We start from the raw sequence: 22,954 nt of genomic DNA, 5'->3' as shown, positions 1-22,954 counted from the left end.
CTATGGAACCGAAATATAATTTAGGCCAAAGGCCAAGAGCTGGGACCTATGAAGTCGTTCAGCAATGAAAGGGAAAGGGAAGTTAAAAGTAAAGGAGGTCTGAAAAGTGCAACAGGAGAAAAAACTCGAAGTTGCACTATAAAACAACTGTTAGGAGAGGGTGGAAAGTAAGGTGAAAGAAAGATAATATGAACGGATGTACAGTAAAAGGAATGAAAGGGGTTGCAGCTAGAGGCCGAATGGAAAAGTTACGTATGCCTTAGTTTAACCAGACCACTGAGCTGATTAACAGCTCTCCTACGGGGGCTGGCTCGAAGGATTAGACTTATTTTACGTGGCTGAGAACCAATTGATTACCTAGCAACGGGACCTATTGTGGAATCCGAACCACATTATACCGTGAAATTAATTTCTATCACCAGAAATAAATTCCTCTAATTCTTCGTTGGTCAGCCGGAGACTCGAACTCGGGCTTAGCAGAGTGCTAGCTGAGAACTCGACCGACTCGTCCAACGAGGAACTGAGGCTGAAGGGAAGCTGCGAAGAACCTTAAGTAATGCCTACAGTGCACCGTGTGTGGTGCACTGACAGCACTACTCCCCTAAGGAAGTATTGTGTATGGATACCAAGGTGGGAATGGATGGAAGGATTGCTGAGCAGGCCGTCCATTAAGGAGGTGGAGTGTGGCTGTTGAGTACAAATGAGAGAAGAAGGCAGCAGTAGGTGTTCATGTAGCATGTCAAGTTTGAGAAGTACTGATAGAAGAACTGAAAGAAGCCTCGATGGCCCAGTCGGTAAGAGCAGCAGCTTTGGACTTCGTAGAGGTCTGTGGCGTGGGTTCAAATCCACAGCCGACCGGTCAGAGAGGAGGACACCTTGCTATCCGTGTAGACACCCCGGGATTATGTATGTAATCAACAGATAGGTTTGCTTAAAAAGCAAATGGGTGTTACAGACTAATACACACACAAACAAAGCCACTCCAACATCTAAAAACATAAAAGACACCTCACACGTCTCGAACTGTCCACCTAACCGCGCAACAACTTCTCGTTGCTGGGAGAAAGGGCGCTGGGGACTAGTATGATACATGTACATACGCTACCGAGGTCTAAGCGATGTCAGGCAGGGCAGCCGATCGAGACTACAGTCTAACCCAAAGCCAAATCAATGTCCTTCAAAAGAAGGCATCGTGCTTACCCCATACAAAATGGAAAAAAAAGCACGTTAAAAGAATAAGAAGAAGAAGACGATAGAAGAACCGAAAGGGTGATAATGTATACACACGCAGAAGCGTTCCAAGGTTAGCGTTGGTGAAGGCTGAATCAAGAGTACTTTGAGACGCTCAGGTCTCCTGAAACAAAGGACGGCGATGGGCTGACGCACAGTATTTCATTCAAAACTGTAAGATGTAGGAAAAGCCCTACAAAGGAAGTACAACATTTTGAGCAAATTAGGGGTGATTGTACTGTGCGTATAAGGGGGTTCAACGCCGTGCTGTTGAGCCTCTAGAGATATCAATGAAAGCAACTGATGTTGCGGAGGCATTCTGAAAAGTGCTCATCAAAGATTCTGCAGTTGGAATGTGAATGTGGTCGTGACTGTTGCGACACCCATGTGACGCCTCTCAAAAAACCGAGACAAGTCACTGCCACATTTACCATTACTGTGCTGAATCTAAGGAGCAGCTATTTGCGAAAACTTCACAGAATCGGCCAAATTATATACTGAGATCGGAGTTTCTATGGCAATACGTATACGCTCCCTTATTCTGTAAGCACTGTAAGCATACTGCGCCACTCACCTCTGTCCTGCAGGCTCTCTTGAGCTTCCTGTATATAAAGCCCCCTCCTGTTTTATCACTTTCACAGGCTGGCGTTCGAGCAAGAGCCTGTGCGGGTATAAGGCCAGCTTGAGCTAATGACAACAAGCAAAATGGACTCTTTCACCTCATCTAGCCAGTTTCCCTCGCTGCCTTTCCTCCTAAAACACGCACAACTTGGTTCTCCAGGGGAGCTCGGAGGTGGTCGTAGATGGGGGGGAGAGGGACAGACACTATTCAGTCGATTCGCGCGTGTTTACAAGGATGAGCATGAAAGATTTAAATGCCCATTAACCCAAATCTGTTCTCTTGCACCTGTAGGCATATTTTTTCTCCTTTGAGATGCAAATCGACTTAGACGTGATTCGTATCTACCAGGAGGAGATAGTGAGGGAAAGGAAAGCGAAGAAATGTGACTATGCTTAATCATTAATGCACCGACCGGATCGAGGAGGATGGCTGGGTGTGGCAAACAGCGCCTGTCTTCTGAAATACTGTCGCGAAAATGACTGAAACTTGCAACAAACCTTAGCAGGTTGTAGCAAGTGCTATAACTAATGTCCTAAGCCGACAAAATTAATGAAGATAAACCGTGTTTGGAGACTTACCCTTGTAAGTAGACTAGCCTTGTCAACTGCTTTGCAAGAACTGCAAGAATAATTTTTGTGACGATTAATACACTCCAGTTATTCCTGTGGCTCTCAGCCTCCGAGCGACCCACTGACACTCGTACCAGTTCCAGCATGATCGGCAATTTTCAATGTTTTTTTATTTTCTATTATTATCTCTTATTATTTTTTTTGAAGGGGCAATACCCGGACGGTGTGCCTGAAAAGAATCTACAATTTTGGCCCACGACCAAGCGCTGGGGCCTAGGAGGCCACTCAGCGCTGAAAGGGAAATTGATGGTCGAAAGGTTTCGAAGGTGTAACAGGAAGAAAACCTCAAAGCAGTTGCACTACGAAACAGTTGTAAAGTAAGAAGGAAGAAAGAGAATATGAACAGAGGTACAGTATGAGGAACGAAAGGGGTTGCAGCTAGGGGCCGAAGGGACGCTGCAAAGAACCTTAAGTAATGCCTACAGTGCACCGCAAGAGGTGCACTGACGGCAATACCCCCCTACGGGAAACGGTCAGCCCGAAGTTTCTTCAAGGTTCGTGTGACTCCTTCCCGCACCACGTCGGACATGATTACGCGCGGTCTTGCATTTGCTTATCACTAGGCTATCACTTGAAATAGGCGCTTCTGGAACAAGGACAAGAGAAAAAGCCAGAGACCTTTAGTAAAAAGATACTACAATAAATTCCATATGGGCTATGCGCCTTTTTAAGCAGCTGAAAAATTATTATAGCTGAATGAAAGCAGAGGAACCGTTTCCCTTGAAATGAAAGAGGATCTGCGGCCTTTCTTGGAACTTACGAGCACCAGTAAATAAATCTTACAGAAGTCTGCTCCTCGCTCTGACGTCAAAGGGAAGGAAAGGCTTCTGGTACAGGGCTGCCTGCTAGAACACGTCACATCTCGCAAGCACTAAATGCGATAGGGGAAGATCCCTGTTGAAAGTAAAGAGATTCTGGATGTTTGCCAAGAAATTCGATGTTCCACGGGTGCTCTACATCACGAGAGACGTTGAGGAGGAAATAATGGAAAACGTCACTTTAATCAATCAAATCTGTCCACAAAATAAGAAAATCCTTCTCAAGATGAAAGCGAACCAAACCTCGGAAAGCACTCGAGATGAAGCGTGCAACAGACGAGATGCACCTGGCAAACTAACAGAGCGGCATTCGCCAGTCAAACAGAGGCAGTGCGGAGTCACACATCTTCGGCGCAGGATATACTTAACTTTAACCTTCCTAGAACGCTAATAATACGGATAGAAAAGAACGAAATCAACTGCGCACATCGTTGGAACGAGACGGAGTTTTGAGAGAGAGAGAGAGAGAGATTATTTGAAGATGCTGAAACGAAATTATGATCTCTGTAATAATAAACATCAATGTACGCCGCTCTCCCTTAAAAGCATGTGTGTGTGTGTGTGTGTGTGTGTGTGTGTGTGTGTGTGTGTGTGTGTGTGTGTGTGTGTGTAAGAGAGAGGGAAAGATTTCTTATTTCAAAGAGAAATGGGTTTTTGTAATTCTCTATCAGTTTGTTAAATATTTTGTTTGATTTGTTCAGTTTGACCCAAATTTCATAGAACTGCACTTTCTAATTTGGATTTTTAGTTAGATAACGATAATTCTAACATGAGGGTTTCTATGATTTTCTTCGGTACGAGTCACAAAGTACATCAATCTTTATGTAAAATTCAGACACATATACAGATAGATAGACTACAGCTTTAATCATTTCTTGAGATAAAGTGAGAGAGAGAGAGAGAGAGAGAGAGAGAGAGAGAGAGAGAGAGAGAGAGAGACTTGGCATCCGTCCTCGGAGACGCTCACAGAAGCATCCGGAAACCTCAAGTCATTCAGTTTGGGAAGACGAAAATAAAACGGTGACAAAGAAACAAGTCCTACATTGACCTCAAAACAAACAAATCTCACAAAAATGTGAATAACCTAAGATACAAACTGAAAAACAACAAGTTGAATAACAAAAGAAAGATCAATTGTCGTACTGCTCAGCGATCTGATACAAGAGGTTACGTAATGTCCAGCGTGTGGTACAAGTTTGACACGAGCACTGCAACGTGCGTGTATCTCACACACACACACACACACACACACACACACACACACACACACACGCAAATATATTTACAGACATATATATATATATATATATATATATATATATATATATATATATATATATATATATATATATATATATATATATATAGGTAAGTAGAGGAGGAAGGACAAATATAATACTGAAGAAAAACAAATTCGAATGTGTAATTAAATAAAAATCTTAAGTAAACAAATGCTAAGTCATGAATGTGCTATGCGCAATAATGAAGGAAATATCCTATTCGGAAAAATTTCGAACCGAGACTGCGGAAGTCCTTATAGTACTGAGTAAAAAGGTTGTTGCTTTGCTCAAAGGTTTGTGAACACAGGCTGTTATGGACACCCCATGACCACCCGACGCCAACTTGAATGTGGCACTCAAGTTGATCCAGCAATCGCGAACACACTTGACAGAAGAGGATGCTGTGGGTCCCAAATACAAAGTAAAAGATGATTATATGTGTATATATATATACATATATATATATATATATATATATATATATATATATATATATATATGTGTGTGTGTGTGTGTGTGTGTGTGTGTGTGTGTGTGTGTGTGTGTGTGTGTGTTGTGAGCGCAAACCAGGCTTCAGTAAACATAATTAAATATTCATCAATGGAAAAGCATCCTATTTATAAACACTGTGGGTGTTTGCCTCGAATTCTCGCCATTTTGAAGTTAAAATTAGACACGGCTGAATTTAAAGCACAACGAGAGAGAGAGAGAGAGAGAGAGAGAGAGAGAGAGAGAGAGAGAGAGAGAGAGAGAGAGAGAATGTCTGCCTTTTTCTGCATTCTGAATAGTGAGAGACGCCCAAAAGAAAGGAAGAAAAACGTAAAGCAAAGAGACAAGATCGGTGGGACGCGTAAGGGGGTTAGGCCTAGGGTGAGGGGGTGGTAGGTAAACAAAGACAGCGGCCGGACAGGATGACTAGACAGAAGAATATCAGAGGCTTCAAAGAGACGCAAAAAGCGCGCACAAACAATGCATAAAGAAGCGCAACGGTAGGCGCTGATAGCGCGCAATAGAGCTCATGTGGGAGAGAGGAATCACTCGAGTTCACGAAGAACAGATTCGCCAAACAATGTAGGAGGTAATTTCAGAAAAGGTCTCACTCGCAAACAGCTTAGGTAAATTAAGAATGAACTAGCATGTAACGATCAGTATTTTCAGTATTTGCTGTTAATGAACAGCAACAAAGTCAATAATACATACACATATATACGGTGTGTATATATATATATATATATATATATATATATATATATATATATATATATATATATATATATATATATATATATATATATATATATATGACTTTCACGGCCAATTTAACGTCAACTTACAAGTTACATGACTGGCGAATATACGAGACTTCAGAGGAGGAGAGAGAAACGAATTTTGACAAACACGCACCCGGCTGCACCAGTATCACGGCAAAATAACAAGCCGGTCAACAACCAAGACCGCCCGATATCTAAATTAAATCTAAAAGTCCATCAAAGGGAGACGTAAATTAACATTCCACCTGTATCAGCTCATAAAATCTCTCTAATATTAGTCCATCGGCCGTGACAAACTTAACTTCAAATGTCAAGCGACTATCTGGATACCGGCGCTCCTCAAGTCCACATACAAACCTGATCACTGATAAGAACCCGATATTAAATTATAGATGTTTGAGTGATGGCTTCCCCTGTTTGCAAGTTCCCTTTGTCTTTTCTGGCTGCTAACTCTCTCTCTCTCTCTCTCTCTCTCTCTCTCTCTCTCTCTCTCTCTCTCTCTCTCTCTCTCTCTCTATCCCATAGGTACGTCCGGCGAAGACTGTTCATTACTTCCAACGACGTCAATAACCTGGATGTTGTGACGCCAGTTTTAGTGACCATAAATCAATAAATCATTACTTCCAAAATGCGAAGTTGATTAAAGAGGAAACCTGACATCCTGACAGAGCAATGAAAGAGCCGACCGCCTAAATCTCCCTTCTTATCCGTGATAAGAAATGGGATGATTATCGCATTATACACAACCAAGGGGACTGTACATTATGTAAATGAATTTAAAGAACAAATGCATTGGTGATGACAATAATAATAACGGGAACAGAGAAATGTGTAAAAAAGGCCGATGAATTTCGAGAGCAACAATAACAACACTAATAATAATCGCATGAATTTATATAGATAATTATATACTTACATCCAAACATGTTTGAAAGCATGTACTACTACTACTACTACTACTACTACTACTACTACTACTACTACACATTAGATGAAGACGATGCTAAGTCTTTGTATAAGTTTTCACGCGGGTACAGGAGTGTTTTATACATATACACTCATATACAAACGTAAGTATGCTCGGTATACATCATTTTACCCTAGAAAATAGATAAAATGCTTCCAACCACGCATAAGCCACAGGGCAGACCTAATATCTGTCTGTAATCGAGACCAGAATTAATAAGTGTTCAATCGGGAAGGGCTAGGCCTAACTACGAAGGAAGCGATATACTCGTTTGCACGTCCGTCTCCGTAGGAGGTCCTAACGGGCAAGTGCCAATTCCTCACTGCCATTTAACGTGACCTTCAGTCCCTCACCCCCTGAATGCCTTTGCTACCTTAGTCTGCAGCCCCCGCATCGAGATAGGGCGCTTAGCAACCGCATGAAGAAGGGGCCTTGTCACAGCACAAACAGCAAGTCTGGCAAAGACGCTCCCACAATGCCACTTGCGAAATAGGCAAGACATAATTAGCATAACACGTCGGTTGAACAATGGGGTGCCCGGAGCCCTCGCTGGGCAGGTAACGATGGCAATGATAAGGCATGCTTGAAGACGTTGCAGTACACGCAGACAAATAATTTATTCGGGTAAAATCTCTCTCTCTCTCTCTCTCTCTCTCTCTCTCTCTCTCTCTCTCTCTCTCTCTCTCTCTCTCTCTCTCCACATTCCATACAAACACATAACCACCCACGTACATCAAACCATCCACGCATTCACTCACGCCTACGGTATTTAAGACCTCACATAGGAAATCCCTTCATAACATTCGAAATCTTAAAATGCCAATATTACACATCCCTCCAACTGTAAAACTGGTGATCATCACTGTAGAAATACATCAAAAGGACTAAGACCCCTAAAGCAACAACAGAAGGTGAACCAGCAGAACTTGACATTGAACAGCCTCACGGCCGGGAGGGGATGAGGAGTTTAGCCTATGTCTACCAGAAATTCGGCGTCGTCCCCGTTAACCTGTGGTTCATTTCAAACAAGTAATAAATGGGCCGACATTTCTTCGGCGCAGTCGAGTTTTCTGCACAGAGTATAATCGAGGCCACCGAAAATAGAGCTATCTTTCGGTAGTCTCGGTATAATGCTGTATGAGCCGCGGCCCATTAAAATTTAACCACGGCCCGGAGGTGGCCTGTCTTTTATCGCTGCCAGACGCACGATTATGGCTAACTTCAACCTTAAATAAAATAAAAACTACTGAGGCTAGAGAGCTGCAGTTTGGTAAGTTTGATGATTGGAGGGTGGATGATCAACATACCAATTTGCAGCCTCAGTAGTTTTTAAGATCCGAAAGCGGACGGAAAAAGTGCGGACGGACAGACAAAGCCATCTCAATAGTTTTCTTTTACGGAAAGCTAATAAAAGCATCATACTTCACATTATCTGGCATCTCTCAGCGCCCTCCAGCCAAACCATGCTCTCGTTGACCAAAAACTGTGACAAAACTGAAGACGTCCATATCTGTGTTCGTGTGACACTACCAAAGAAGCATGCGAGACTCCCATTGTGCCAACAATACATTAGGAAAAAAAAAACATTGGCTGTGTGGTGCAAAAGTTGATAGAGGATGCTGTGCTGAAAGATGACAGCGACACTTTTTCGCGTGACACCGCTGTAAGAATATCCGGGTGTAAATCCAACTGCGTATAAAGGTGTAACGGTCGGTGTTTACGTGTATTCGCATGCGCGCTCGTGCGTTTCAAGAGCATGAGAAAACTGTCAGCGCTACTTTGGCTTGTTATCCACGCGTCACCTCCGAGGTGCTAGTACTAAACATGGCGGAAGCTTAATGGGACGCCGTATTTAGTACTAGCCCCTCGGGGATCAAAGATATCGTTTATTAATATAATAATTTGTTGACCACACAATATAGACAAGGGTGTATATAATATTTTGATCCCAGAGGGGCTAGTACTAAACACAGCGTCCCATTGAGCTTCCGTCATGTTTGGTACTAGCACCTCGGAGGTGACGTGTATATAACAAGCTTAAGTAGCATCAAACTGTGTCTCTCCTGGGCATGAACTTCTCGAGTCATCATATCCGATAAAACCTTAATTTCTTTTTACTCTATTTCCTACGTATACTTTTGACAACAGTTCACAGAACTGTATCGTACGAATTTCTATGTCGCTGGCAAGACCGTTCTCTTCTAATGGTGCAGATATATATTATTTTCTCTTCTCATATATATATTATATTATATATACATATATATTTATATATATATATATATATATATATATATATATATATTTATATATATATATATATATATATATATATATATATATATGTGTGTGTGTGTGTGTATATGTATATATGTATGTATATATATAAAGAGCGATTAAAGTCAGTCAGCTACCAATGCCACGTGATATCCAAGCGAATCTAATATTAACTATAGTGTTATCCATTAAAAAACTGTTTCGCATGTCGAAGTCATGTGAGGTTCACATGGCAACACACATGCCTCTCTTAACAGTGACATGACTAACCGGGTGGTAGCGAAAACCACAAGGAACCGTCATTCCAAGGGGAAAATGACACGAATATCCACTAACGACACTGTGGCAAGGTCACCACCAAAATATGACCCCATCTGAATGACAGCAGGTCAAATCGAGAAAACAGCTTACGTCTCACGTTGCAATGTCCCATTCTTTGAGGTAAAAGCCCACCTCTCCATCGGCCACTCCTGTCGTTCTCAATTTTTTACTTTTCGGTCTCAGCCAAAAGAGACTCCGTACAGGCAGGACCTGAGTACAGGATTCGTATTGCCGGTCCCTCTAGCCTCCTCGTTAAACGATGGTACTCGCTGCCCAACTACGCACAGAGTTGGTTGGCCCAGTCATGAACCGACGTGAGACACACCAGGGCTTCTTAAAATAAAGGAAACAATACAAATGGCCTTGAATACACAAAACAGAAACGGCTACGACTAACAAACAAAATGCCACGTCGTCAAGAGATGGAAAACAAACAATGAAATTTCCACTGACATCAACAACCCCCACGGAATTTCCACATGTCCCGTTTGGCACCTGTAGCTTCTCCGTACCCGCATCAGCAGCCTTCTTTCTTTCTTTCTTTCCCTCGTGGGGAAGAACCAAGGTGGTTACATGAACGCAACGTCACTACCTCGAACTTCGTCAGCCAAGTCTATACAGTATACATAGTAGTCTCGGAAATTTGCTGGTTACGTCCGGCATTGAGAAACTACCTTACAACAATAAATCTACTTCAAAAATAATCATGCGTATTTTCCTTTTTATTTCTTACTTCCTAACAAAGTACTTATACGCATCATTTCTTAAGACTGTTGACTTGTTGACCTACTGCCTCATGTTTCTCCTATTCCCACACGGCCAAACTATTCTGGCTGTAAGACGTCAAGCCCTTTTCAGACAAGCGAACTAAGCACATGGTTACTTTAGAGTAGTAGTACAGACTGCCAAGAAGTCTGGTGTCAACAGGCTGCAAAAAAGGGAGGGGGGGGTTGATATGGCAAGGACAAGGTATGAAATAGATGGAACTACAAAGATTTAAATATACACAGCAACATAAAAAGAAAAACTCACATTACTCAAAGTAAATTTTTTCACCTACATTGAAAAACGGAAAGATCTCATAAATTAAAAAGGAAATCGTGCAAACTGTCTTTTCCCAAAGTTCAGACAAAAATCTACTCCAACAAACTTCTCCAGTCTACAGCAGCAGTTGAGTCACTTCAGTGTTTTAACACTAAAAAAAAACTGACTCCCACTCAACCCACATTACACATCCGAGGACATCTTTCCCTCTGCCTTTGTGCTTTGGAATTCGCTTCCTGTTAGTTTTCTTCTCTCATCACGTCATCATGTTTCGCTAATAAAAACAGGAACAAAGAGAATTTTGGCCACCAGAGGCCAAGCGCTGGGACCTATGAGGTCATTCAGCGCTGAAAGGGAAGCTGACGGTAAGGTGGGTTGAAAGGTGTAACAAGATGAAAACCTCGCAGTTCGACTAAGAAACAATTGTTAGAGGGTAGAATGTCAGATGGAAGAAAGAGAATATAAACGGAGGTATAGTAGAAGGAATGAAAATGGCTGCAGCTAGGGACCGAAGGGACGCTGCAAAGACCCTTAAGTAATGCCTACAGTGCCCCACGTGAGGTGCATTGACGGTGCTACCCCTACGGGACCCAGTTTCGCGAGTTAACTCCGGGCCTGGGCTAGATTGGTGCATCATGTTGTGGAGCCATCGGCCTCTGAACAGAAGACAACAGGGTTTATTACTGCATTCTGCAATTGATTGATTGCAAGATCTCTGAACAGAAGGCAACAGAGTTTATTACTGCATTCTGCAATTGACTGATTGCAAGATAAATGGTGCCAGGGTCACTTACGTTAAGATTTTTTTTTTACAGATGCATGGCCCTATTTTATCATCATTATTAAGTCCCCATACCGTAAACACATCCAGTCCTACATATGAGATGAGACTAACGGAAAGCCCGCACCTATAAGTAGCGTCCCAAATCACAGACAAAGGTACCTGGTTCACAATTCAGGGTGGAAAGCACTAAGTTTTATGTTTAAAGGAAGGTTTACACAATGAATTTAAGGACAAATTAGCTACCCCTCCCCCACGTCCCCCATCGAAACGCAGCTCAACCCAAATTTACCAGCGCGTGGACGGACCTCCCTTTCTCTGGACCGTGATACCTTCATTCTGCACAACGTTGTTATACTCAAGGTTTAGAGAATACATACTAACCTACATGAATCAAGCATATCAGTCAATCATTCTATAGAGGTCAGTGGTGAAAGGCTGGTTCTTTATTGGGTGAAACGTGGAGTATTACCATAAGGCTGTCTTCCTTCAACACAGTTATGGGGCAGTCACGAGCAACTCCAAATCCACCGACTTGCACTGCAAGCTTTGTCACGACAGAGTCCTAAATGAAAAGAGAGGAAAACGGACTACAAAATAACACAAGACAGAAGAAAAAGGATTAATCAACATCACTCAAACAGACACCACTGCCACGGCCCTAACGACAACACTGCAAGTTTCTTCCGACCTCGGGAACAACTCCCGACCTACATCCAAAGCTCGCTGGCTCGCCTTATTGCTAAAGCGGATGGCACGGCCAACCCAATGCCCTTATCGAACCCATGCCCAAAGAAAACAAGATTAAGAAAGGGAAATGAAAAGTGGGGCTTGAGGGAGGCTTTGCAACCCACTACGAGTAAAGATTATATGACGTGAGAAAAAGTAAAACTCGGCTACTAAACAGGGGACCCTTCCCTCCGTGTCGTTAATTTTTTTTTTAAGTTTCTCTTTGTCCTCTTAAATAATCTGCCGGTTTTCTGACACCATCCAGTTCCATCATAAATTAAATCGAATTGTGTATTTTCTTGCAGATTTGGTGGGTTTCCGTGACCTTGGACCCTCGACCTGCGGCTTGCTAAAGGGGTTTCAAGGTCTAAGTCAGAGGGCGAATTCATTTCTCACTGCAGTGCATTATCGTAACGCGCATTGAATTACGAGAGGCCGCAAACTGCATTCACTTATAGTAGATGTATAATCAGCGACAGGTTAACGAGAACGCCGGTCGCCTGTCTGGTAACTCAGGGCATAGCGTTAACCTAGAAGGAACCTGGTTCAACTGAGGAGGTACTTGGTTAACCTTGAAAGTATCTGATTAACTAGGGGGTAGCTGCTTAATTAGGGAAGTAACAGGTGAAAGAAAAAGGTTTAAGAATCCCTGGCATAATTTAGTCTTGATTCGTAGCCTCCAAAACATATATAATTTCACTGCTGATTTTACTACCCTGGCGACCTGACCTTATCTTCTAGGTCTTGCAGAGACTTTTGTTTTCCGGTTTTACGGGGATTTATCAAACCCGCCTTATGTGGAGCACACAACAACAACCACTTTTTTAAGTACAAAAAATTCTAGATATAAAAACAATGCCTTATAGCACACTAGTGTAAAGGTGGAAAACTGAAAATGTTTCAACATTCTACTAAATAAATACATACATACATCATATATATATATATATATATATATATATATATATATATATATATATATATGTATGTATGTATATATTTATTTATGTATATATATATATATATATATATATATATATATATTTATTTATGTATGTATATATATATATATATATATATATATATATATGTATATATATATTTATTTATGTATGTATATATATATATATATATATATATATATATATATATATATATATATATATATATCAGGGTTAACTTCTCCGGTCCTCAGCAAGTTCTTTGTTTTGTAGTGGGTGAGGTTGCTAGCTTCAAGCCTTTAACAACCTTGGTTGCGACATACCACGTACAACTAACTAACTCAACTAACGGAACGCGCTCATAGCGTTCCGTAACCCAAGTCCGCGAACAGCACCAAGAAAAACTCCCAGGTGTCAAGGTAGCGACTCCTCCCGTGGTACATCAATCGCAGTATCTTGCCTCTCCTTGCATCAACCAACCTTCATACTTCATTAACAAATCATCCAACCACATCACCCTTTCATGTGAAAAAATAAGGAAGATTTCACTAGAACGACTGCTATAATGTCCTAATATTGAAAACCAGAACTTCCTCTGAAGGAAGACTTTGCCTTGCGAACGTATACAGAAATGAGGACAGACGCACGTCGTGACGTCAGGTCATTTAAAGCAAGAACAAGCGCGCCATTAACAGAGCAATCGATAGTGCACGTGTGAGCGCTCTCTCTCTCTCTCTCTCTAACAACCCTTACATCTTCCATCCCGTGAGAAAGCTCCACACCAACGCACTACACCAAAGTAAACATCAGGCATAAAGAAACAGTTTAAGGCGCAGGCATGTAAACAGAGAGAGAGAGAGAGAGAGAGAGAGAGAGAGAGAGAGAGAGAGAGAGAGAGAGAGAGAGAGAGATTGCATAACTCTGAGTAATAAGGTATCTGGCAATGTTGCAATCAGACCAAGATTCGTCAGAAAGGAAAGCTACAGCCTAAGGGAGGAATACAGAGTTTAGCCAAAGGACCTACGAGGTCATTCAGCGCTGGAAAGGAAACTGAGAGCAGAAAGGTTTGAAAGGTTAAGTAACAGGAGGAAAACCTCAGAGCAGTTGCACTAGGATTCAATTTTAAGGAGAGGGTGGATAACAAGATGGAAGGAAGATAATATGAATGGAGGGACAGTAAAAGGAATGAAAGGGGTTGCAGCTAGGGGACATGGAAGGGGTTGCTGCAAAGAACCTTTAGTAATGCCTGCAGTGCACCCCATGAGGTTCACTGACGGCACTAGCCCGCCCCCGAGAGAGACTGCATAACTCTAGATAATAAGATATCATTAATAAAGTGAATCCAATACAGATCTACAGTACGGAGAAGTTTCGTCTAACTGAACTGTTATGTATCGACTAGCAGTTATTTTATTTGTTTATCATATTAACTCGCACGCGATCCTTGACAGGATTCTGTTCTTAAACAACAGTTACACAAATTTTGGACACAACCATCAAGATAATAACCTACATAAACAAGCAAGCAAGCAAGCAAACAAGCGGAAATCACGGGAAGTATACAATACTTTTAAAAGTCTTACAGCATCCTGATTAGAGATAACGAAAAAATTCATGCAGCAGCACGCGAAGTTGAAATTGCTCCGGAAGTAAAATGACTCGAAAAAAAGTCAAGTATACCTTAGTTCAATAGTTGAGTGAAACATACTCCTTACTTGGAATGAAGACTTTTCAACATGCGAAGCCCGGTCACGGGCAACCGACAATCGCATACCAACATCGATCAAAGAAACAAAAAATCTAGCGCTCCACCCGGAAGGAGCTCCCACTCATCTCACCAGCTGCAACGTCCTCCCCAGGCGCTCACAATCTGACGGCGGTCATCCTCATAGCAAGGACACTTACAGCCAATCAAAGCGGCCTCACACGGGGTGTCGAAAGCTGCCTTCAGAGAGCCTTCCCAGGAGACTGTTGATTCCGAGGACGGAGATGACTGTAGGTGTGATGTAACGTGTAACATTACCGTCACCGTCTCACCACACCCACCACCCCTCACAAACAACCAACATCCCCCCCTCCCCCCCAAGGAAGACTCTCTTGCTACATCTCACTTCATTAAAGATTCAAGACCAAGACTACCCCATTGAGATCGTGCAGCAAGCGTGTAAAGTAACTGAGAAAGGACAAAACAAATGGAAATTCAAGACGATTCATTTTGATTCCGTATGAGAGAACTAACTGAGTAATTGCACTATAAAGCGCCCAGTCATGAACAAACTGCTTATTTCATCAGAGATAACGGGAGACTATCCTGGTTCATCTTGAAAGCAAATCTCAACAACTCCTTAGATTTTTTTGTTGTTATATCCACACGTCTGTTCATTTAACTTCTGTTTAACAATTCTCCTCGTACCTCTTTCTTTGTTTACGATTGGGAATTCCATTCAGTGGCCTTGCGCATTTGTTCCTTCTGTAAGTGATTCTCCTTATCCCGAATGGGAATAATCACAAGATAAGGCGCAAAAACAGTCAAATTTCGCATCGCTGTGTGAACAGCAAAGATTCATTACAACACTTTTCACAGACGAAGAACCACATGTGATGAAAGGTTTTCAGATGAATGTAGAGAGTAACCGTTTTGATAATGTAATGTGAAGTTATTATAACGACTAAATACAACCAAGGAGATCAACATTAGTAATTCAATCTGTACACATGACGACATGCATGTTTATTACTCACTGTCTTGAGAAACTGTAGCTATCTATAAACAAATGGACTGGTTTCGCTCGTTTGTGCATATAAATATTCATCTACTGCTTTCTAACCTTTTTTTGTGACTTCTTATTAGGCTGCTCTCTGCTGCATGCATGCATGGCCATTATATCATGAAGAACTTGCTTTGAGAGTTAATTACCAGCAACATTATTCTGTACGTGAGCGTATTCCCAGTGAAAGTCTCAAAGACCAATTACTGTTTGCATGGTAAGTTTCCACTGAGTAAAACAATAATAAAAAACAATCAAGAAAACTGTGGGAATATTGATTAGACTATTTCAATTCTGGACCGTTTACAAAAAAGAATACATACAGAACGGAGAGAACCTTACCATCAGGTATTTAATAATTAACATCACTTATTAAAACATATCTTCCATACGCTCTTTAAGAAAACATAAACATCTAAAAAGGCATACTGTCAAGATTCCATCTCTGACTAACCTCTCTTCACCACTCCTGCTAAGCGAAAAGGCCAGCCAAGAGATTCTATAAAAGCACTTGCGGAAGTCGTGGCACGGAACGAACTTCAGATGTCAATGAAATGAACTCATCAGTTACACAACAAACAGTTCAAGACCGCACTACTGTCAAGCGTGACTGGAAGAAACAAACAAGCGACCATGTGGCCCGCCTTACCGAAGGAGAGACAGTAGGCGTGTGACTGGCTTTCCGAGGGAACCGTGGAATAAGCTGGCGGGGCTGTTGGTTTGTTCGTGGGGATTTGACGCCGCGGACGTTGTCGTGTGCGTCACTCCCCCTCCCCCCCGTCCTCTACGGAAAGTAAAAGGGGATGTGTTGGGGAGGAGGGAAGCGAGGGGAATACAAGGTTATGGGGGCAAGATCCGTACACAAATACGATCACAGCCTCCAGTATATGGTACGAACAATCCGTACACAAATACGATCACAGCCTCCAGTATATTGTACGAACAAACTACATGTTTGGTATACCTAAGTGATTGCTGACATTAAACTTGCGCTCGCTCTCTCTCTCTCTCTCTCTCTCTCTCTCTCTCTCTCTCTCTCTCTCTCTCTCTCTCTCGTTACATACGTAAATGTATTATCTACAAAGGAAAATGCTCTCTCTCTCTCTCTCTCTCTCTCTCTCTCTCTCTCTCTCTCTCTCTCTCGTTACATACGTAATTGTGTTCATTATCTACAAAGGAAAATGCTCTCTCTCTCTCTCGTTACATACGTAAATGTTTTCATCATCTACGAAGGAAAATGCTCTCTCTCTCTCTCTCTCTCTCTCTCTCTCTCTCTCTCTCTCTCTCTCTCTCTCTCTCAAAGGAAAATGCTCTCTCTCTCTCTCTTCTCATCATCTACGAAGGAAAATGCTCGCTCTCTCTCTCTTCCTGCAGATACCGAACGCAGACTTACAGGAACCCAAAAGGAAGGAAGGGAGAACGCACATGCGTCAACACGTGCGCATTCAGCAAGCAGGAGGTGGTCAGGGGGGTACAACTGTCACGCTCCGGAAGTTTTTCCAGCTCCCATTTTCTTTCATTATGATCATTTTCCTTTGCACATGAGTCCAAGCATCCAAGGCTACTTTCAGCATCAACCGAACTTTTTCCCCTTTTCCATCTTATTTATTCTTTTATTCTGTTCTACGAAAAACTGGGCACTGCGTTGTTACTCGTCCCACTGACCTGGATATTAAAAATACACTTGCAGCATTTTCATTTTGGTACTGTGCAGCAAAAGGTTAAGGATTTCTGGACGAGATTTGTATATGCCGATTTTCTTATTTTATCTCAGTCGGATTGTAAATTCTGCAAATAAATTTGTTACCATTTTCAGTTTAAGAAATTCCGAGATATATATGTTTAAATATATATAATATAATATATAGATAGATAGATAGACATATATATTTATATATATATATATTATATAGATATATATAAATATATATATATATATATTTATATATATACTTTATAGATAGATATAAATATATATACTGTATATATATTTATATATATATATATATATATATATATATATATATATATATATATACATACATATATACTCTATACAGATATAAATATATATACTTGTATATCCATTTATATATATATATATATATATATATATATATATATATATATATATATATATATATATATATATATATATATATATATATATATATATATATATATATATATATTACAAATATACCTCGAGAGGAAGGAGAACCATTGCGATATGGAACATTTATGAGGACATAAATACTAAACAGAATTCTTTCCACAACTAGGGAAAGGAACTCGGTTTCTCAAGAAAGATCTATTCAGAGCAAGAAAAACATTCTACAGCTGTAATAGAAATTCTTTTAAGCAATAAAACATTCCATTCCTCAGTTCTGCCTCATACCAGTCATGAGAGCAACTCATAACACGGTGCCCGAGCGGTGGTGGTGATGATTTACGGAACTGAGGCTGTCAAGCCAAGCACTGTGACACTTCAGACCATTCTGCGCCTAAGGCAAATGACAAGAGGGAGTTGGAGTGGTTGGACAGCAAGACAGATAATCCAGGAAAGCACACGCATCTGAAGACGGAACTGGAGGAAAACACCAAAGTTGGACCAAGAAGTAACAGTTAGAGGTGTTGGACAACAAACAGACTAAAAAGTAGATTCAGCTAGGGTCCAAAGGAACACCACAATCACCTTTTAGTAATGCCTACAGTATACCACGTAAGATGCACTGATGGCACCAACCCGTACGGAAGTGCCTGAATGACTGTAAAATCAGAGGAGTTTATGGAAATACAAACACGCTAAAAAAAATTTAAGCATCCCAAGATCTTTTGTTTTCAAAGCGTGCATTTACAGAATACCATGTAATAACCTGAACAAATCCTATATAGGTCAGGCGAAAGACTTCGATGGAAGTAAACAAGAGAGACTGTCAGGAGAGGTGACATAAACACGCGCTGTTTCCACATAAGCGAATAGAGAACTGTGCCACTAACTTCAGAAGAACTACTGTAGTAACTAATATTATGGATATTGAAAAAAGAAAAACAGTAGAAGCCATCATCATTACAAATTCTTATACGTACAGTAATCAACAAAGTAATTTTAATTTGGAAAACTTAACAAGGATAATACGAAACACCCAATCAAAATATATGCAAAGATTAACAAAAATATGCAACTCCCATAATGTCCTTTTCATATACCTATATTTGTAATTAATGTGTTTTGCTTTGAATTATATTGTTAATATTAACATACTGATATATATGTATGTATATTATACACACACACACATATACATATATATATATATATATATATATATATATTTATATATATATATATAACTATTTTAGAATGTGACCTGACTTCTCAGTAATACACTGTTGACGAATAACTTGTTTAACACTTCAGTTGCCAACTCCGGGTTGTTTACTTCCAACCAATTTTTCTATTTTAGACAAAAAATATCTCTTTTTTGTTTAGGTTTGTTCTCTATATCATTTGTATTTGAAAGGGGGAGGGGGATGTTTCTTTCCGAAAGCAAAATAAAGGAATTCCCATTACATACATACATACACGTTATATCTATATATATATATATATATATATATATATATATATATATATATATATATATATATATATATATATATATATATATATAGAGAGAGAGAGAGAGAGAGAGAGAGAGAGAGAGAGAGAGAGAGAGAGAGAGAGAGAGAGAGAGTCATTAAATTTAGGCCAAAGGCCAAGCGCTGGGACCCATGAGGTCATTCGGCGCTGAAAATAATTTTGAACAAATTGTTAGGAATGGGAGGAAAGTAAGGGGAGGAAAGTAAGATGGAAGAAAGAGACTATGGGCGGAGGTACAGTAAAAGGAATGAAAGGGATTGCAGCTAGGGGCCGAAGGGATGCTGCAAAGAACCTTAAATGCCGGTGCACTGACGGCACTAACTCTTTACGGGGAGGAGAGAGAGAGAGAGAGAGAGAGAGAGAGAGAGAGAGAGAGAGAGAGAGAGAGAGACAGACTGACAGCCGTTAGACTTCAAGGGCCAACTCTCTCTCTCTCTCTCTCTCTCTCTCTCTCTCTCTCTCTCTCTCTCACACACACACACACACACACTACATATATATATATATATATATATATATATATATATATATATATATATATATATATATATATATATATATATATATATATATATATATATATGTGTGTGTGTGTGTGTGTGTGTGTGTGTGTGTGTGTGTGTAAAATCCCCACCCAAATTTACATGACATAATAAAATCTTCCTCAATTCAAGCATCAGAAAACGAAGGATGACAATTTCTCACAGAACCTTCAGTAAGCACTATCTCTGCGGTGCTCAAAACTTGTAGTAAATAGACAAGCAGCTTGTAAACAATGCAAATTAAAACTTCGAATCACAGAGTCCTCACCAAACTCTCTCTCTCTCTCTCTCTCTCTCTCTCTCCTTATCAGCATAACCACACCAGCTAAAGTCTCAGGATCGACCGCATCCGGGGAAAACGATTCCGACCGGTTTCCTTACAAGGCCGCTGTCCCTGTCAAACCTAGGCAGAGAATCTGGTCCACTGGATAGCAACAACTACGTCGAATACCTGAGGGGTATTTATTCTTAAAGGGATATGACAATTTACTGAAGATAAAGGTAAAGAAAAAAAGCTGTACTTTGCACATAAGGACCAGGAAATAAATATGCTAGAACTGACAGGCGTAATGAGGAAGGCGTAAGTGTTGCGTTTGTTACAAAAAATTGGTTGAGAGCAATCCAAAGTCTTTAGGACGGAAAGTATGCGTTTATACGTATTATGCTCTTTGGATAGTTTTAGGGGATTACAAAACATGTAATGAATTCAATGTGGAATGACTCCGATGTCTGCAAATGATGTAACTCTGGTTGGAGATAGAGAAGAGAAACTGCAGCAACTAGTAAAAGGGTTTGAAAGTATATGAAGAAAGGCAGTTGAGAGTAAACGCGTGAGAAAATGAGGTGGAGCAATGAATATGAATGGCTGAAGAATGGAAGTGGCTGATTCCCACAGGTATTTGAAAAAATGAAGTGGTTGATTCCCACAGGTATTTGGTAAGAACAGAGAAGAGGTCAGTCAGAGAACAGTCACAGAATAGGCCAAGCAACGAAGTCAGCTCGGTGAGTGAAAGCCAGAGACTTAAAAGTGTCTGTGGCTGCCAACAGGGGAATGTATGAAGAGACCCTCTGAACCAACTCTTCTTTATAGAAGTAAATTGTTGTTTAATGTGAATGAAAGGCATAAGCTGCTCCTGAGATAAATGGCTTGCTTAGTATATGAAGAATATGAACTGAAACAGTGAGAAATGTGCTTAGAAAGTTAGTACAACTGATAAAGACAAGAATGATTTGAGATGGTTTGGTCATGGGGAAAGAATGGAGACAAATAGGTTCATGAAGAAAACACATCATTTAGAAGTGTTAGCAAGGAGGAGAAGAAGAATACCAAAACAGTTCTAAATTCGTGACGTGGAAGAGGTAATGGAAAGGAAGACCTTAATATCTTTTTTTCCTGGAACCACTTCCTGTTATGGGAAACTATATGCATACATACATACATACATACATACATACATACATATATATATATATATATATATATACATACATGTGTATATACATTTATGTATATATTTACAGACATACATGCATATACATACATATATATATATATATATATATGAGAGAGAGAGAGAGAGAGAGAGAGAGAGAGAGAGAGAGAGAGAGAGAGAGAGAGACGTAGCAATACTCAGAGATGAGCACCATCACGCCAAAACCCTCAACCTGGGCCAGGTAAGTATTTTGGCCCTACTTGTAAACTGAGGTTTATTTTGAACCTCCAAACGCCACATCAACACCATTCCTCGCCCGCCTACCACGGCGCCTTGCTCGGGAGATGGGAGGGGCGAAGAAGGCAGAGTTCACCTGGCAGGTGCACAGGCAAGAATAAGTGATTTCCCATCCACATGTATTTATAGAGGGGTCTCATACGTACGTTCGTATGGATAAACATGCATATACACAATGGCGTATGTGTACCAACATTCGCCAAAACTTTACACAATGGCGTATGTGTACTACCAACATTCACCAAAACTTTACACAATGGCGTATGTGTACTACCAACATTCACCAAAACTTTACACAACATTCACCAAAACTTTACACAATGGCGTATGTGTACCAACATTCATCAAAACTTCACAAAAAGTGTAATAAAATATTAATAAATATATAGGGTATATAACAAATATATATATGCATTATATACATATAGTTAACGCACAGTTATCGGGCAAATTGGTCTCAGGTCACCGAGCAAAGGTCATAAAAATGGCTAAGTCGAGCCACAACATGGCCAGCCAGGTGTTTGGCGCTTTTAGGCCGATCCACTGACGTTTATATACCATAATGACACGTTGCGTTCAAATGAGGTTCATTAAATGAGAAATGAGAAAATGGTGAGTATGAAGCATCAGAATGGAAAATGTAAAGAATTTCTCTCTCTCTCTCTCTCTCTCTCTCTCTCTCTCTCTCTCTCTCTCTCTCTCTCTCTCTCTCTCTCTCTCTCTCTCATAGACAGCGAGGAATGGAGATTCTCAAAATATATCTCGACAGATCAAAATTAATTCTGATACTACACACAAAAAATATATATATATACAGAGAGAGAGAGAGAGAGAGAGAGAGAGAGAGAGAGAGAGAGAGAGAGAGAGAGAGAGAGAGAGAGAGAGAGAGAGAGAGAGAGCAAAATATATCAGGCCAAGGGAAAATTCCTCTTAAACTACAGCAGGCTACTACTATGAAACCTTACTTGAGAGAAACTAAAGCCAGATCCTCTTCTATCTCGAATTATCGACTGACGTACAAACACGGCCAAGTTTACTTACTGAAATACTAAAGTATGTGAATTTAAATACACTCGTAAAGATGAAAAGAGGCAGCGACTTAGAAATACGCACTCACATTATATTTATATACAGATATATAATATATACTGTATATATATATATATATATATATATATATATATATATATATATATATATATATATATATATATATATATATATTGGAAATACGATGTCACCATAAGCCTTGACCATACCTTCCCCTCCCAATCAAGCAAACCCTACCTGTAATTACACGAACCAAATATCACTACCGAAAGGGGTCTGGTAGGTGATCACGAGAATTCCGTGCCCGTGGA

At 40.4% G+C, this 22,954-nt stretch overlaps 1 protein-coding gene across 14 annotated transcripts in view; it reads right to left on the bottom strand.

Moving 5' to 3' along the window:
• The window catches only part of AMPdeam (AMP deaminase), a 139,767-nt gene that overhangs the window by 107,282 nt on the left and 9,531 nt on the right, over window positions 1–22,954 (bottom strand). For 3 of the 14 annotated variants that reach the window (XM_067120221.1, XM_067120228.1, XM_067120229.1), the window contains exon 1: window positions 16,133–16,381. The exons of 6 other annotated variants lie outside the window; for them this stretch is intronic. The gene's annotated coding sequence lies outside the window, so the exon portion shown is untranslated. Of the gene's footprint in view, window positions 1–14,748; window positions 14,912–16,132; window positions 16,426–22,954 lie in introns of those variants that run through there. 5 more of the 14 variants (XM_067120227.1, XM_067120230.1, XM_067120222.1 and 2 more) reach the window with 4 other exon arrangements.

The sequence above is a fragment of the Macrobrachium rosenbergii genome, chromosome 18 (assembly GCF_040412425.1).
Source record: "Macrobrachium rosenbergii isolate ZJJX-2024 chromosome 18, ASM4041242v1, whole genome shotgun sequence".
NCBI lineage: Eukaryota > Metazoa > Arthropoda > Malacostraca > Decapoda > Palaemonidae > Macrobrachium > Macrobrachium rosenbergii.
This window is presented reverse-complemented; position numbering and strand designations above follow the sequence as displayed.